Source organism: Hylobates moloch, unplaced genomic scaffold (assembly GCF_009828535.3).
Source record: "Hylobates moloch isolate HMO894 unplaced genomic scaffold, HMol_V3 SCAFFOLD_9, whole genome shotgun sequence".
Lineage (NCBI taxonomy): Eukaryota > Metazoa > Chordata > Mammalia > Primates > Hylobatidae > Hylobates > Hylobates moloch.
The window spans coordinates 31,794,048-31,812,041 of NW_026652284.1; the positions used below are offsets into that span (position 1 = coordinate 31,794,048).

Sequence of the window (17,994 nt, forward strand, 5' to 3'; positions counted from 1 at the left end):
TGAAAATTAATCTTGCAGAAGAGTTTCTCTGTGTGAACATATTGACTAAATATGTTATATTTAGTTAGAAAAGGTTATAAAAGGTTTTTACTTATTTAAAATTTCTGATTCATCATTTTGGCAAAATAAATAATTTATGATAATGTGGAATTCTATTTCATAATATCAGGTGTTTTAAATCTCAAACATATTTGACAGCCTTCCCCAAATCAAACTTCATTTTCAAAATTGTTTTCCCTGACACCTGGCTTTTTTATTGGTTCAAAGGGCCCCTGAAACATCCAGAAAGAAAGGTAAACAGGATTATTTAACATGTTTAGGTACACGGGATTGCCAAAATGATGTTCAATCTTCTTTAGGTTATGTTTTTGTGAATAATGCTAATGTATGTTCCAAAATTGTACGGGATTTCTAAAATTCTAATGTCCAAGTATATGCTATCAATCGTAATTAAGGTTGTTATGTTAAGTTATGGTAAACCACAAAAATAACCAAACTTCTTTGTCAGTTGTGTTTCTAACTGTAACTAACCTGGACATTTTGCTATTCACAGACAATTATTGTCTTGTTTTAATCCTTTTCAAAAGATGGTTGTGAATAAGCTACAGAAATTTAACAGGTGCTCCCAAATACAGGCTTCTGCTAACTTTGAAGATGTGACATTTGAATAAAGAAAAAAAACACTTCATAAAGAGCTGAAGTGTTCACAAATATCAAGCAAAACCAGAGTTAACTAAATGGACTAAAATCAGAGAGCTGAAGCAAACAACCTTTTTGACTTTTGCTTGGAATATTGCTGATCCCTATTTTGTTTTTCAGAGTCAAGGAAGCTTATTTTGAACTACTTACAGCCTTTAATAATTGAGTAAGTTATACTCTTACGAACAAAATTTGGAGCATGTTCTCTCTGCCTGGTTCTTCTAGAATTTGGAAACTATCCATAGGTATTCTTAACTTATGGCATTGTTAAATATAGCGAACCCCAAGTTTCTCTTCAAAGAATCAGCATGTCAGTATGTTCAGCCCTCTTATTTTCTGTTCTCCATTTTAAAGTTTAACTTCCTGGTTCTCTTCACCCCTTGCCTCTAGTTTCAGTAAAAAACTTTCCTGCCAATTCTAATCAGTAATTCACATCTGTTCCCCTGGTCATCTGCTTAGACCTGAGTCACCGCCAGTCACCTGCTCCATCCTGACTCATCCTGAGTCACCTGTTCTGTAACCATCCTTCCCGCCAAACTACTCACTGCCCCCACTCCAGCTAGTACCCCTGCTCTCTTTAAAATAGCCAGTCAAAATTAGCTTAGACTGTGCAGTTCAACCCTAGTCAATAGGGGAATAACACAGCAGTAGGGGCTACTTGCATCAGGAATAAGAACCCCTTCTCCTCCCTTGTTCAGATGTGCTCTCGCCATTGCTCCATCCACGAGGCACACCATTCTATAGAAGTAAAAATTGCCTTGCTGAGAAAATTAAATTTATGTTTGAGTGCTATTTCTTTGGCAGCACCAAAAAATTTATTTATAACAGCAATATAGTTGTTTGCATCAGTGCCATAAGAATCCATTTTTCTTTTGCAACAGGACACAATTGGAGAAAGTGGTTATTTTACCAAGGCTTTGACTGGAAGAGTATGCTTCCCTTTAAGGAGTCAATCTCAACTTGCAGAGCCAATATAAGCCCATTGGGGAGACTGGCCTCATACCCTCATCTGTGCAGTCCCTGTACAGGGTTCCTGACATGTGGTCAGTGAAGAATGTCACTTTCTAACAGGCCCAGGAGATCCAAGTTTATCTTCAGACCTTAAGAGAAGAGGATCACACAACTCACAGGTATTGAAGAATACCCAGCCCATGGCTTGGATGGGCTTTAAAGGCCTTATGTGAGATTCCTTGGGGGGAACAGAGTTCCCTCAAAGCCAATCCAAAAGGCCAATGTAGAAATAATTATTCTTGCTGCACTTTATGCAAATAATCAGGCCAAGTATAAGATTAAAGTCTATTTTGCAAACAACTCGGTCCTATTATGATTTTTTTTCTCAACATAAATGAGGACAGGAGAGATAGAAATCATGTTTCAAAACTTATCATACATTTGTCATCAAATTCTAAACTCACTAGTTGTTTTTCAGTTTTTGCCTACATTTTAGACTAACCCTGCTTGTTCCTGTGAACCAACCAGCAATCTCTGGCGGCAGCTCCAAAAGAACAGGAGGAATAGCTAATGTAAAAACCTAGGTTAATATCCTAGTTCTGAGGAATTATCCTGCAAATCCTGCCAGGTGATGGGATAAATAGGATGCCCATCACTCAGAGGTTTTCTTTTGGGAAAGTAAGACCAAGGGAGCTAACCAAAGCCAAGCACCATCCACCCAAATCTTACAAGCGTAACTATATTTACCAGTTTTCTGGGTCTATCATAAGACATCCTTTCCTCTCCCTTGGGGGAGGAGGACTCAGTTCTGCAGTTTCACCTTGGTATTTGGCTTACGATAGGGAGTGCATGCAACTACCGAAGGCACATTTTGTCCCAGACTCAATTCCAAGCTTTGGGTCAAAGCCCTAAGAAAAAAACTGGATTTACAGGATCCAGAGGCAGACAACGACAGATGTTAAAAGGCACAGCACAGGTGAGCATGGCTGATTCCTGCCAGTTAAGCCAAGCCCAAGCTTCCTGTTCCATGGATAAAGGCCACGTTAGTATCCATGGCATAAATGAGTCCTAGGAAATTTGAGGCCACTGACAGCAGGGGAGATAGGATGTATGTGGGTAAAAGCAGATGATTCCACCCCCTTGGCCCCCTGCTTCATGGGTGCAAGTCACTTTGACACCCATGACAGCATCTGCCACAGTCTCCAGGATTCAGGCATGCAAGGATGAAAGAGAGAAAGAGGATGCTCTTCCTTCTCTTCCTCACTTACCCCAGGTATCTGCTAGGAAGAGAAGGGAACCAGGGATGCCTGCTCCCCTCTTTCTAGATGGGTTAGCCATTCATCTTCAGTCTGTACCCCTCTCAAATGCATCCCAAATCCCTGGGACTCCTTTAAAAAATGCCTTCTTTTTTCTTTCTCCTCCTTGGTTCTCTCTTCACAAATAGGTAATTGTGTCTGTACTATGAGACACTCACCTCAGTGCATCCTCCAAACTGGGAAAACTTAATTTCCGAAGTCTTAAATTGGTTGGCTTAGGATTGAGCTCAGGGGAAGGGAGTCCAGAAGCCCAACATGCCAGCAAAAGGGTCAAGTTTTTTTGCCAGTAGGGCTTTTGGCCTCCCTCTCCCTGTGCACACTGCTAAAAGGCCTTGGGATTTTTGAGCTGTCCTTAGCTCCCCTTTTTTGGTTTGATACATGCTTTCTAATAACCCAGTTTGTCTGCTCTTGCCTTCAGGCAATCAAACTCCAAGCAGTCATGCAACCAGAGCCTTTGACAATGGCCCCTTCTTCTGGAACCCTTAGATTGGCCTCTGAGGGAGCTCTGACTGCCATTTCCCCCAAAATAGTGCCCCCTGTCAGCAGGAAGCAGTTAAGATTGGTCTTTGTCCTTATCCTTATTTTAACAGCAGTTAGATCTACTTCTTTAGAGGGGGGAATGAGACAGCCAGGTAGGAGAGGGGTCCCCAGAAAAACTCCAACTGGCCTGAGCACTGGGGTGGAGACCCAGAAGTTCACAACATTTGCAGCAGGGAGGAACCTAGCCCCTCCTCTTCCTGTGTGGAAACTGCAATTCGAACTGAGAGGCAGGAAGCACTCTAGCAGAGACTCTGGCCTAGCAAGAGTCCCTGTTTCCCCCTTTTCTTCCTTTTTCACCCAATAAAACCCTGTCTTATTCACCATTCAAATTGTCTGCAAGTCTGAATTTTTGTCACCATGGCTTCCAGATTCCTTGCATTTTTCCACTTGCTCTCTCGCATTTCTGTCATCCCCTTGAGAAAGACACACCTATGCTTGTCCACCCGTCTCAAAAGACAGATGCAAAACATTTGGAACAGACTGAAGTCACTCTGCACAAGCCCAGATTATATCAAGCGACAGCCAGCCAACCTCTAGACACATGGGAGGGCCCAACTGAGACCTGTTGAGCCCATCCAGCCAAGAACCAGCCTAAATCAGCCAAACCCCAGAAAAGTAGGAGAAATATTTATTGTATTCAGCCACGGAGTTTTGGAGTAAATTAGTATGTAGCTCTGGCTAAATGAGGTAGAAATTCATCCTAGAAGTAGAGTGTTGACTAATAAAAGCCCAAAATATATGCCATTGATTTTGGGATATAGTTGCAAGGGAGGCTATAAAAATGTAATAAAATTATTATGAAAGTTTGGAAAAATGGAGACCAGTGTTATGTGCCGTTAAAGTGTTTGGTAAAACTATCATCTATGATAACTTGGAAGATAGAGAACTTAACAAATTTTCAAAATTGGGCAAGAAGGAAAAGTATTGCAAATATTATCCACTTGATTTTAGCTATAGATGATGAGTGTCTTCAATAAATAGATGAGCTTAGAAAATAACTGGCCAATTTGCAAACAAAACTCAGAAAAAAACATTAAGAGTCTGGCTGAGTTTCTTATCTCCGGTCTTTCCAGACAAATACTTTAAAATTAATATATATCTTTGTGAAAATTTAAATTCACGGCCTTGCCAGAAAGATAAGGCCTTAGGGTAAAGAAGAGATCAAGGATGTAACTATAAGACCCTTTATTAAGACCTCTGAAAAAAACTGAAATGGTGCCTATTCAAGGTGTTTCACAACACCTAAATTACCAGTAATTAAATCTAGAAAAATAGGCTTGTCTTAAAAATAATTGTGCATATAGTTTTTCACATAAGAAGAGGAGAGGAATCAAACTATGTAAAGGAAATCCACAAATTATTTCGGACAATTTGATTGACAAAAGCATCAGCCTGGAGTTAAAGGGGCTGAAACTGGTTTAGATATAAAAAGCCCTCTGGGCCCCCAGTTTTCTACAGTAAGTAAGGAAGCTGAGGAAGTTGCTCAAAGACATCTTTACCAATGCCCTCTTAGAAGTGGCCAAAGAGGTTAACAAAAAGGAAAGAAACTTCCAGAGGGTAAAGCCAAGAGCTGCGGAGAACAATAAATGGAGACTCTCAGGGAGTCCAGTTCCCACTCTCTGGGTGCAATTAAGGAATAACCCCACACTCCTGGGTAAAAAGATCTGATGACATTTGCCCAGCAAGATTTCAGAATTTCTATGAGCCAGTGGTTTGTATGAACCTCCCCTTTTCTAATGGTAGTGTTTAATCTGATTATCTCATGTCAGTCTCATCATCTAATGGAAACAAACAAACAAAAAAACTGTCTTTTTTAATATAGAAAAATTAAGAGAATTCAGAGACAAGTAATAAATCAATGGGTTCAGCAAGTTTACTGGATTTAAGATAAAATTACAAAAATCATTTTTATTCCTATTTGCCAATAAATGTAACTTACAAAACAGATAGCGGCCGGGCGCGGTGGCTCACTCCTGTAATCCCAGCACTTTGGGAGGCCGAGGCAGGCGGATCATGAGGTCAGGAAATCGAAACCATCCTGGCTAACACAGTGAAACCCTGTCTCTACTAAAAATACAAAAAAAATTAGCTGGGCGTGGTGGCGGGCGCCTGTAGTCCCACCTACTCAGGAGGCTGAGGCAGGAGAATGGTGATGGCGTGAACCCGGGAGGCGGAGCTCGCAGGGAGCCGAGATCGTGCCACTGCACTCCAGCCTGGGTGACAAAGCGAGACTCTGTCTCAAAAAAAAAAAAAAAAAAAAAAAACAGCAAATTTATAATAATAGCCAAAAATACAAGATGCCAAGGAATCAATTCAACAAAAATTTGCATGACTTTATTGTAAAATCTTGTAAAATTTAATTAAATGCAATTATGCTATATTCATAGATAGGATGACTCAGAAAGGTGAAGATGTCAATCCTCCCATAACAGTCTAAAACACAATGTAACTCCAAACTCAGTAGAATAACAGAAATAAGCAATTAGGCCAATGGAAGAAAACAAAAGGCTCAGAAATAATGTAAGTGGCAGAAAAAGCATGCATACCAATGGACAAATGACAAACTTCAAAAATGGCTCTAGAAAACTTATTATCCATGTGAGGAAAAATATATTACAACTTCTCACCATATTAAAAAAGAGATGTGGTAGATTAAAGACCAAAATGTGAAAAACAAAAGTTCTAGAAGAAAAGAAAAAACAGTATTTTTATGACTCCAAGTAGGAAAGGATTTCTAAAACAAAGCGTGAATACCACAAGTTAATGTTAAACATTTATATTACTAGAAGGCACTATTTAAAAAGTGATGACAATCTTCCAAATTAGGAAATAATTGAGACATGTATACTAACAAAGTTTGGCATCCAGGATATATAACAAACTCACACAAACCCAAAGAAAAAAAATGAGCAATAAAAATGGGCAAATAAATAATCAGGCATTTAACTTTGTTGTTAAAAATTATGAAACGGCATAGCCAGATGCAGTGGCACGTGACTGTAGTCCCAGCTACTCAGGAGGCTGGGGCAGCATGATTGCTTAAACCCAGGAGTTCAAGTCCAACTTGGGTAATATAGTGAGACCCCATCTCATAAAAAAATTATAAAATTACTAATTAAATCTATGAGAAGCAATTTTCATTAAAATGTTGAATAACAGACAATGTTGGCTAGGCTCAGGAGTTAAAAAAATTATGAACTATTGGTGGGAGTATACATTGATACAATGTCTTTAGAGAGAAATTTTGCATTACCTAATAATAAAATGTACGTGATATAACTGCCATATTGCTGAGAAAGTCATCTTCTAATTTTGCATCTGACTGTGTGTGTGTGTGTGTGTGCATGCACGTGTGTGTGTGTGTATGTAGTAACATAACAAAACCAAAAAAACAAAAAAACTCCAAGGGGATTAAGTTAAAATTCAGAATAGAGATGGAGTTGGCTACCATCCAATAGAGGTTGGTTTCACTGATGAGTTATTTTTAGCTACATGGTAGTTACCTAGGTGTTCATTATATTATTCTTTATATATTTTGATGCATGATATAGTCATAATAACTTTTGAAAGTAAAAAAAAATTTTTCTAGATTAATTGAATTCCAACTAGCTCAGTTTTTCAGTTTTGGTTCAGATATATTTTTATTCCTCAGTTAACTTCAATACCTCTCCCTTGCCTGATTCTCAGCCAGTCATGTTGCTCATTCTTTCAGTGAGAAAATGAAAGCAGTCAGAAGAGAATTTGTTCAACTTCTCACCACCAAAACCACCAGCTACTGGCATTCTTTGAGTGAATGAAAGAATGATACAAAATTCAAGTAATAACGATCTAATATTCAATAATACATTATCGACATAATTAGTCATTTAAAAATGTAAATAAAAGCTACAATGAAACACCACTTCACTCTCATGAAGATGGCTATAATTTTAAAGACAAACCATAACAAGTGATGGCCAAGATGTGAAGAAATTGGAACCCTCAATACTTGCTGGTGGGAATGTAAAGTGGCACAGCCCCTGTGAAAATCAATTTGGGGCTAGGCATGGTGGCTTACCATGCACTTTGGGAGGCCAAGGCAGGCAGATCACCTAAGGTCAAGAGTTCCAGACTAGCTTGACCAACATGGTGAAACCCCATCTCTACTAAAAATACAAAAATTAGGCCAGGCACAATGGCTCACACCTACAATCCCAGCACTTTGGGAGGCTGAGACAAGTGGATCACCTGAGGTCAGGAGTTTGAGACCAGCCTGGCCAACATGGTGAAACATCATCTCTACTAAAATACAAAAATTAGCTGGGCATGGTGGTAGTCACCTGTAATCCCAGCTACTTGGGAGGCTGAGGCACGAGAATCGCTTGAATGCAAAAGGCGGAGGTTGTGGTGAGCCAAGATCGCACCTCTCCACTCCAGCCTCAGTGACAGAGCAAGACTCTGTCTCAAAAAAAAAAAAAAAAAAAAAATACAAAAATTAGCCAGGCATGGTGGCACATGCCTGTAATGCCAGCTACTCGGGAGGCTGAGGCAGAAAAATCGCTGGAACCCAGAAGGTGGAGGTTCCAGTGAGCCAAGATCGTGCCATTGCACTCCAGCCTGGGTGACAGAGCGAGATTCTGTCTCAAAAGAAAGAAAAAAGAAAAAAAAGAAAATCAATTTGGCAGTTCCTCAAAATTTTAAACACAGAGTTACCATATGACCTAGCATTTCCTATCCTCTGTATATACCTCAAATAAATGAAATGATATGTCCATACAAAAACCTGTACACAGATATTCATAGAAACATTATTTACAATGGCTGAAGGGTAGAAACAACACAAAGATCCGTCAACTGATGAATAAGAAAATGTGGCATACCCATACAATGGAATATTATTCATCAATAAAAAGAAATGAAGTACTGAGATACGACAACACAGACAAACCTTGAAAACATTATTCTAACTAAAAGAAAACAGTCACAAAAGGTCACATACTACATGATTGCATTTATATGAAATTTCCAGAATAGAAAAATTTATAGAAACAGAAAATAATTAGTGGTTGTCTAGGGCTGAGGAGTTGGAGGGACTGGGGAGTGAGAGTAACTGCAATGGATATAGAGTTTCTTTGGGGATGAGGAAATTGTTCTAAATTTAGGTTGTGGTGATGATTGCACAACTCTGTGAATATCCTAAAAACTACTAAACCATATACTTTAAAAGGATGTATTTTATAATATGTGAATTATATTCCAACAAAGCTGTTAAAATAATACATGAAATTCATTTTCCCTTTTATGGTAGACTAATTAATTAAATCCAGATCTAACTGGGTCTAACACTATATTATGGACTTGGAGTGATACAAATGAAGGATCAGAACCCAGGAGGAGAATATTTATTCCACATCTATCAAATACTAGTTTTGAGATCTTGAGCAAATCACTGAGTCACTTTAGCCTCAGTTTTCTTATTAGGAAAAAAAAAGAGCATAACTACTCCATTGGGCTGTTTTGAGAACTAAATTCAATAGCACATCAAAAAAGCACCTCATATGTTTCCGAACAGGTGCCCAATATTGTCTCTTCTCCCCTTCCTTCCTATCTTCTACATCCTACCTATGATCTAAAACTTTTTACTCTTTATTATGAAAATGTTCATACAAATACAAAAGTGGAAAGATAAATGAATGCCTTTGTGCCCACACACATTTTCATCAATCATCAATTTCAAGGGTAAACTCACTTCATTTTTATCTGCAACCCCCACCCTACCTGGCACATCCCTTCTATGTTCCCCCTTCCTTGCCCAGATTATGTCAAAGCAAATCTCATTCATCATATCATTTGTAAATATTCTGGTATGTACTTATTTACAAAGTACATTTTTTGGTAAACAAGTGTAATAGTATTAACGCAGATAACAATAATACTCTAATATAAACAAACATTTAATTGGTTTTCCAATATCCCTGTTTATCTAGGAAAATTATCTCTGGACAAGTCAGGCTAAGCAAGACTCCACACATTGCAACTGATGGACAGTCTTTTACATTTCTCTTAATTACTACATTTCTCTTAGTCTATAGCTTCTGTTCCTCTGCTTCCATTTTTCTCTTATGCTTTTTGCTGTTCAGAAAACCTGGGCCTTTTGAGCTTTTTATCTTGTAAGTTTTCCACAGTCTGTATTTTCCCCTTAACATTCTTGTGATGTGGTTTGAAACATTCCTCTCCTCCTTGTAATTTCCATAAACTGGTAGTTAGATCTGGATGAAAGTTTTCCGTTGTTTCTGTTTTTGCCAATACTACTTGAGAGAGAATGGTTATCGTTTCATCTGGAGGCACATAATGTCCCACTGATTCTTCAGTGATGTTGGCAGCATTGATAATTATTGCTTAGATCCATTAATGTACTACCATCGCCAAATGGTAATTGTCTAATTTCATAATTCTACATTCATTTATATACTGGAATACTTCTGTAAAGAGAAATTTCCTGTCCTCAAATATTTGGCTACCTTTAAGTGTAATTTGTATACAAAAAGCAGATCAAATGTTTGATTTTTTCCCTCTACTTTTACTAATTTTTTAAAATAAGAACTTCGGTCCCCTAACATCCCCCAAAAATGACTAATGATGGCTTTTGTTTTTTTTTGATGAACATGTGGATTTTAAAATATTTGCTATAACTCACTATATTGTGGTTATTATTCTTACTTATCTTTAAATCTTCTCAACTCTTCCCAGTGGAAGATTACTTACGCTAGCTCCGAGCTCTTTTGACACAATCTTAGTGATCTTTGGTAGTGTTTTTGCCTTCTGGTACAAGATAGAGCTATTTCAGGCACTTTTTGTCTATTCCTTGCTCCAGAGCTGGAATCAACCATTATTCTAAGGACCCTGATTCCTCTTAATGTGAAATGGTGAAACCCCATCTCTACTAAAAATACAAAAATTAGCCGGGTGTGGTGGCATGTGCCTGTAATCCCAGCTACTCAGGAGTCTGAGGCAGGAGAATCGCTTGAACCTGGGAGGCGGAGGTTACAGTGAGCTGACTGAGATCACGCCACAGCACTCCAGCCTGGGGACAGAGCGAGACTCTGTCAAAAAACAAACAAACAAACAAACAGACAAAAAACATCCTTAAAGACGAGAATCTGGACACACACACACAGAGTACTAATTCTATTGGGTTGGTAATAAGTAGATAAACTAAGAAATATCTTTTTTTTTTTGAAATGTCAAAATATTTACTTATTGAAGAAAGCAACATGACAACAAAATTGACTGATCTTTCCCTTCTACCCTTTGTACCTATGTGTATCTAGCAGAAAATTCTTAGCTCTGGCTATGGGCATACAGAAATTTTCTATTGATGATTATGTTCAAATGTTTATTCACTTTCCCCAGAATAAATTGGGGGACTGGCATTGTCTGTATTGATCACGGGACAGATACTCACAAACCTCCATCTTGAGTTTCACGTTTATGGGCAAAAAATGGACGCAGTGGCCGGGCGCAGTGGCTCATGCCTGTAATCCCAGCACTTTGGGAGGCTGAGGCGGGCGGATCACGAGGTCAGGAGATCGAGACCATCCTGGCTAACACAGTGAAACTCCGTCTCTACTAAAAATACAAAAAATTAGCCGGGCGTGGTGGCGGGCGCCTGTAGTCCCAGCTACTCGGAGAGGCTGAGGCAGGAGAATGGCGGGAACCCGGGAGGCGGAGCCTGCAGTGAGCCGAGATTGCGCCACTGCACTCCAGCCTGGGCGACAGCGAGACTCTGTCTCAAAAAAAAAAAAAAAGAAAAGAAAAAAAAAGGATGCAGTGGCTAAAGGAAATTTTGTTGAGTGTGTAGATATGGCACCTATCACTAACATTATTTAAAAAAATGAACCTCATACCTATATCCAAGTAAATTCCCACTCTGTGCAACTGGGGACTCACCTCTAGAGAATTGGCAAAGGCATAGTGCTGGCAGCAAAGACCTTTCCTTTTCTGGAACCTACAGTCCAGAAGCCTCGTTCTGAAGAAAGTACAATGTCCGCCGTTGATTCACAGATTCCTTACAAATGCCCACATCCCATACTTTGCTGGTGCCCACATCCACCTCCCAGTAATGGCGGCCGGAAGTGAAGCCAGGGGCGCCAAGGACACACAGGGCAGAGTTGAATCTCTCAGCCTGCTCCTTCCTATTCTGGCTGAAATTCCCAAATGGACACTACTTAGGTCTTCAGAAATGGTGAGATGGTTGTTGGCTGTGTCCACATCCAAGGTCATATCCACTTGAAACTTCTTCATCCTGGGGTTCATTGTTAGAATAGATTTCGGCTTGAGCTCTAGTTCCTTGATCATGAAAACCAGCGCCCTCAGCTTGAGCTTGGGCTTGATGTTATTCTTTGGAGAGACCACAGAGCAGAAGGGCACAATAAACCTTCCCCATGGGGTTCCTTCTGCAGTGAATTGGTGCATTGGAGGCAGCAGGCATATCCACATTTCAGTTGCACAGGTTCTTCAAGATTAGTTGGACAGATGGGACATCTAATTACTTCTTTGAAGTGTTCAGTCATGGCAAATGTCTCTTCTTTCCAAGCTTCTCCCTCTGCCTCCCTGTCTGCAGTGGCTTGTGCAGACAGCTCAGATCGAGAAATATATTTTAAAAATATTTTTTAATATAATTCAGACTTACAGAAAAGTTGCAAAAAGAAAAAAAATTTCTGTATGCCCGTCCCCTGATTTGCCCGAATGTTAATGGTTAACGTAGTAATGTCAACATTGTTGGTTCATATTTTGCATTACTATTTTGGTTGACACTTTGCCTTACCATTTTTTTCTCTCTCATCTGTCTGTGTGTTGAGGGGTGGGTGGGTGTGAGTGTGGATGTGTGTGGGTGAGTGTTCTCTTCTTTACATATAAAATTTCCTCAGAACCACTGGAAAGCAAGCTGCAGATATGATGCTCCTTTGTCCCTAAACACTTTAGCATATAGGACATTTTCTTATATGGTCAAAGTATAATAATACAATATTAATGCACCAAACTTGTTTAAATTTCCCCAATTATTGGAATACTGTTGTTCACGGTAAAAGAATATCCTGGATCCCACGTGGCATTCAATTGTCATTTTAAAAAATCTCCTTTAACCTGAAAGTTTTCAGGCTTTCTTTGATTTATGACCTTCACGTTTTTGAAAAGTATGGGCCAGTTATTTTTTAGAAGGTCCCTCAACTGGTGTTTTCCAATGTTTCCTTATAATTATATTCAAGTTATGCACCTTGGAATGAATAACACAGAAGTGATATATTTCTGTTAGGCCATTTTTGTTACTATAAAGGTATACCTGAGTCTAGGTAATTTATTTTAAAAAGAGGTTTAATTGGCTCATGGTTCTGCAGGCTGTATAGGAACCATGGTGCTGGCATCTGCTTCTGGTGAAGGCTTCAGGAGTCATGGCTGAAGGCTATGCAGAGCCATTGTTTCACATGGCCAGAGCGGGGGCAAGAGAGTGAGGAGGAAGGTCGCACACACTTTTAAACAACCAGATCTCACATGAACTAACTGAACAAGAACTAACATCACCAAGGGGATGGTGCTAAACCATTCGTGAGGGATCTGCCCCCAATCCAATCACCTCCCACCAGGGCCCCCCTCCAACATTGGGGATTACATTTCAACATGAGATTTGGAGGAGACAAACATCCTATATCAATATTCTTTTCATATCAAAAGACACATGATGTTGATTTTTCCTCTCACTGAAGGTATTAACCTTGATCACCTGATTCAGGTGGTATCTTCCAGGTTTCTCCAGTGAAAAGTTGCTCCTTTTGTTAATTAATAAGTATCTTCTGGGGAATATCTTGGAATTCACCAAAATTTTACCTACGAATTTTAACATCCTTTGCTGACACCTGACTGCATCAACTACTATGACGGTTGCCAATTTGTGGATTTCTAATTCCATCATTCCTTCTAAATTTATTTGTTGGTAGTGTACTATGCATCCTCCTTCACCTAATGTATGGATGTATATATATCAGTATGGACATATGGATTATTATTTTATTTAATGGGCTATAACACATTTCCATTATTATTTATTTTTATGCTTGAATTTCCCAGATTTTGCCAGGAGAAGCCCTGATAATCTGGCTCCTGTGTCCTTTTGACAAGTCCCATCATTATTTGAATGTATCTTTGCTTCCTGACACTAAAAAATATTCCAACTATGCAGCCATAAAAAAGAACAAAATCTTGTCCTTTGCAACAACATGGATGCAGCTGGAGGCCATTATCCTAAACGAATTAATGCAGGAACAGATAACCAAATACCACATGTTCTCACTTATACGTGGGAGCTAAGCATTAGGCACACGTGGCCATAAAGATGGGAACAATAGACACTGGGGACTATTAGAGTGGGGAGAGAAAGAGACGGGCAAGGACTGAAAAACTACTCATTGGTTACTATGTTCACTACCTGGTTGACAGGATCTTTCATACCCCAAACCTCAGTTTCACGCAATACACTCATGTAACAAACCTGCACATATACCCCCGAAGTTATTTTTTTAAAAAAAGATATTCCAGACTCAACTTGTACTTTTTTAGTACAGTCCCAGATTCAGCCATTTTTCCAAGGAGACTTGGTTCCTTTTAAAAGCAAATGCTATTTAGAAAACAATCTCTAGGCTTTAGTTGTGCTGACTGCCACTAGAATGTGCATTTTATTTTTTAAAAGAAAAAATACTGGGTTCTTAATGATATTTCTGATTTGAAATAATAATATTTTTATTTAAATTTATTGACCTTACATATATGTATTTCTTTTCCCCATGCCAAAAATTCTAGTTCTTAAAGATACCAGCATAATTACTTCTTCTTTATATCACAAAAAGCACACACAACAGTCTCATTATAAATATATCAGCACTATCATTAACAACACGATTACTAAAAACACTTTCAGACTGTTCTCCCTGTCCTTAGAGTACCTCCCACTAGAGAAAATCAAATCACTGTTGATAATGGCTTAGAGTAATTCATCTCAGCGTGTTTATGCCAAAAAATTGAAATGCAGTTGTGGCTCACTTGTTTCATTTTGTTTGGGGTAATAATAAATTACTGTTTTAAGGTTTAACTTTGTTTTAAAATTATATAGAATATTTAAGTTGGTCCAAAGTCAAATATTCAAAATTCTAAGAGGGCAAGCTTCTATCCCTACCTTCTCCTCTCTTTACCTTTATTTCTACCCCCATACCATCTCTTCTGCCACAGGCAACTTTGAAAAACAATTTGATGTGTGTGCACATGCATGTGGGTGTGTGTATTTTACAGCAGGGCAGGTTTTGCTATTATCGTTTTGGTTTTCATAGAAGCAAATGTGGGCTGGGGGCGGTGGCTCATGCCTGTAATCCCAGCACTTTGGGAGGCCAAGGCGAGTGGATCACCTGAAGTCAGGAGATCGAGACCAGCCTGACCAACATGGAGAAACCACATCTCTACTAAAAATACAAAATTAGCTGGGCATGGTGGTGCATGCCTGTAATCCCAGTTACACAGGAGGCTGAGGCAGGAAAATCGCTTGAACCTGGGAGGCAGAGGTTGCGGTGATCCAAGATCGAACCATTCCACCCCAGCCTGGGCGACAAGAGCGAAACTCCATTCCCGCCACCACCCCCCCCCAAAAAATAGATGCAAATAGGTATCTATATTTTCATTACACTTACTTAGATGAATGGTAGGATACTAAGAACACATTTCTCTCCCTTCCTTTTTTCATTTAACAATATATTATCCCAGGGGTCATTCCTTAATACATAGAGATATCCTTTCATTTGCATAGCTGTATAGTACTCTCTTGTGTGGATATACTGTAATTATCCAATTATTTTTATTTTAATGGACATTTCGGTTTTTCTACTCTTTTGTTGTTAAAATAGTATGAGAAGGTATAGCCACACATACAGGTCTTTTTGTATTTTTGCCAGTGTGTCTTTGGAATAGATTCATAGAAATAGGATCATTTTATCAAAGAATAATTGCACATACAACGTACTAGATATTGTAAAATTTTCCTGCATAGTTTTTGTAGCATTTTGCCTTTCCACCAGCAATGCGTGAAATTGTCTGTGTTTCCAGCGCCTCACCAACAGAGTATCTGACAAATGGGGATTTTTGTTAATCTGACAGGTAAGCAGTAATGTTTATTTTGCGTTTCTCTTGTTTTGAGCAAAGCCGAGCATCTTTTTATATAGTTAAGAAGGATTTTTTTCTATAAACAATCTCCTTATATGGCTCGTTTGTAGTGGAATTTAGGCCTTTTATTCTCTGTTTTTAGAAGCTCCCTACAATTAGAAATATTAAGTTCTGTCTGTGATATAAACTGCAGATATTTTTCTTGGGTTGTCATTTTCAATGTTTTATTTTTGAGAGACAAAGATGGACCACATTTTTAAGACAAACATGGACCACAACCATGCTGAAAGAACTCAGAGCAAAGTTTACATGGCTATCTTTCTTAGTATTAGAACTTGTACCAGATAACCATCTAACATATGACCAACATAGCATATAAAACAGTTCTACAGACATTTTCCTACTGCCCAAAATATCATATAATGCACATGTAGGTCGCATGTGAGTAGGCAAGAGATTCTGGAACACAGAAGCAAGACAACAGGATCATAGCAATTACAGTATGCTCTGCTAGTTATAGGAAATCCCCAGAACATTCTCCAATTACTGAACAAAAAAAGCAATAAAACTCAGATTTGTCCGCCTGGGGAGAAATAGAAATAGAAAGTAAATAGCAAAACAAAGCTATCTGGTGAAAAGACATCCTTACTTGGAAGGAGTTAAGATTTTGCCCTTTCCATGGATGTACTTAGTGAGGCAAGCGTCAAGCGGCCTGACAGCCCATGGCACACTGTCTACAGCTGATGTCAATGGTACACATATAGCCATCCTTGAGCCTCTTAACTTATTAGAAAGGCAAGATTACATAGCAATTAAGTAAATGAGTTTTGAAGGTAAATTTATGCTCAAATTTCAATTGTGCATTATATTACCTGTCTCTTAAATTTGCTCAACTCACCAAACTCTCTGGGCTTCCATTTTCTTATGTGTAAAATGGAGATCATGAGAGCTTTCTCATGGGGTTGCTGTGAGTATAAGCGAGAATGCGTCCTCAAAGCACTTAGCACACTGCCTTTCACACTACGTCCTTGATAAATACAGTCTTCATGAACTGCCTATTGAATCTATTACATGGTCTCATACATATTTATCTTTCGTGGTAAAGCAATTTTTGTGAGCATGAGCATCATACTATCTTAAGTTTCTTTCTTAAGAGAAAAATGTCTTCTTTTTAAGACATTATTCTGTCTTAACCCACTTAACTGCTTTATAAAAACAACCAGAGCTCTTAATGTAATAGAATAACAAACAAAATGTCTTGTGGTAGGAAAACCAGCAAAAGGCCACAAAAGGCAGAACAACATAAACAGAGAAATAAGTTTTTAGTAATTTCTGGCTAGTTATTTACCCAGTAATTATTTACCAAAAGCTTAGCATGGGCTATACAATAGTACCCATTGTGGACAAAAAGTTTCTAGTAATAAACATAGCAATTATTAATTGAATAATTACTCTGCACTAGGCACAAAGATAGGAAGTGTAATGACATAACCAATTGCAGAGATTGAGAGTGTAGACTCTGTACCGTTAAACTGTCTGGGTTTCAGTTCTAGCTCCTCCACTTACTATATGACAAAGAGGAGCTTATAAAATTCCACGTGCTTCTGTTATTCCATCTATTAAACTGGTGGATAATAGCACCTGTCTCATAAATATGATATAATTGTTAAGAGCCATGGGCTCTGGAGCTAACTGGCTTTGATTTGTGCTCCACTTCTATTTTCTTTTTATATGACTTCTGCTAAGTTTATTAACCTCTGGATCCGAATATCCTCACCTGTCAAAGGTGGATAATACTCTCTATTTCCCAAGATATTAGTAAATACGAAATGAGATAATGCAAACAAATAATGTAGAACCCTATCTGGCATATAGTAAGTTCTCAATAAATGTTAACGATGTTTATTAAGATAAAATGGCTTAATCTATATAAAATGCTTAGTCTAAGGTCTAGAATTTAGTATGCACTAAATAGTACATTGTTATTATTATACATATTATTATTGTTACATGTCTATTTAAAGTTTCACGGACTAGAAACAGACTCATTGCCACTGAACATGTAATAAGAGCTAAAGACAGCAGCATTTCTGATGAGTTGCCTAAAAGATATATAGACTGCCTATTGCTCTAAATACTCTAAAATATACTCCGCACTAAAGCTAGAACATCAGGGAGGACTGTCCTGTATTTTGCTATTGAGACCTCCAGTGGAATTGTTCTAACTGAAGTTTACTTGGGCTTTATGACATCTGCCTAGGTCAGTAGACATTATTCTAAGGGCTCCTGTGAATGTACTGATGTTATA

General features: G+C 38.5%; 1 protein-coding gene and 1 pseudogene across 1 annotated transcript in view; both read right to left on the reverse strand.

Annotated features, from left to right (window-relative positions):
• The window catches only part of CUNH8orf34 (chromosome unknown C8orf34 homolog), a 486,993-nt gene that overhangs the window by 302,412 nt on the left and 166,587 nt on the right, over window positions 1-17,994 (reverse strand).
• On the reverse strand, window positions 10,882-12,058 carry LOC116813736 (ret finger protein-like 4A; annotated as a pseudogene).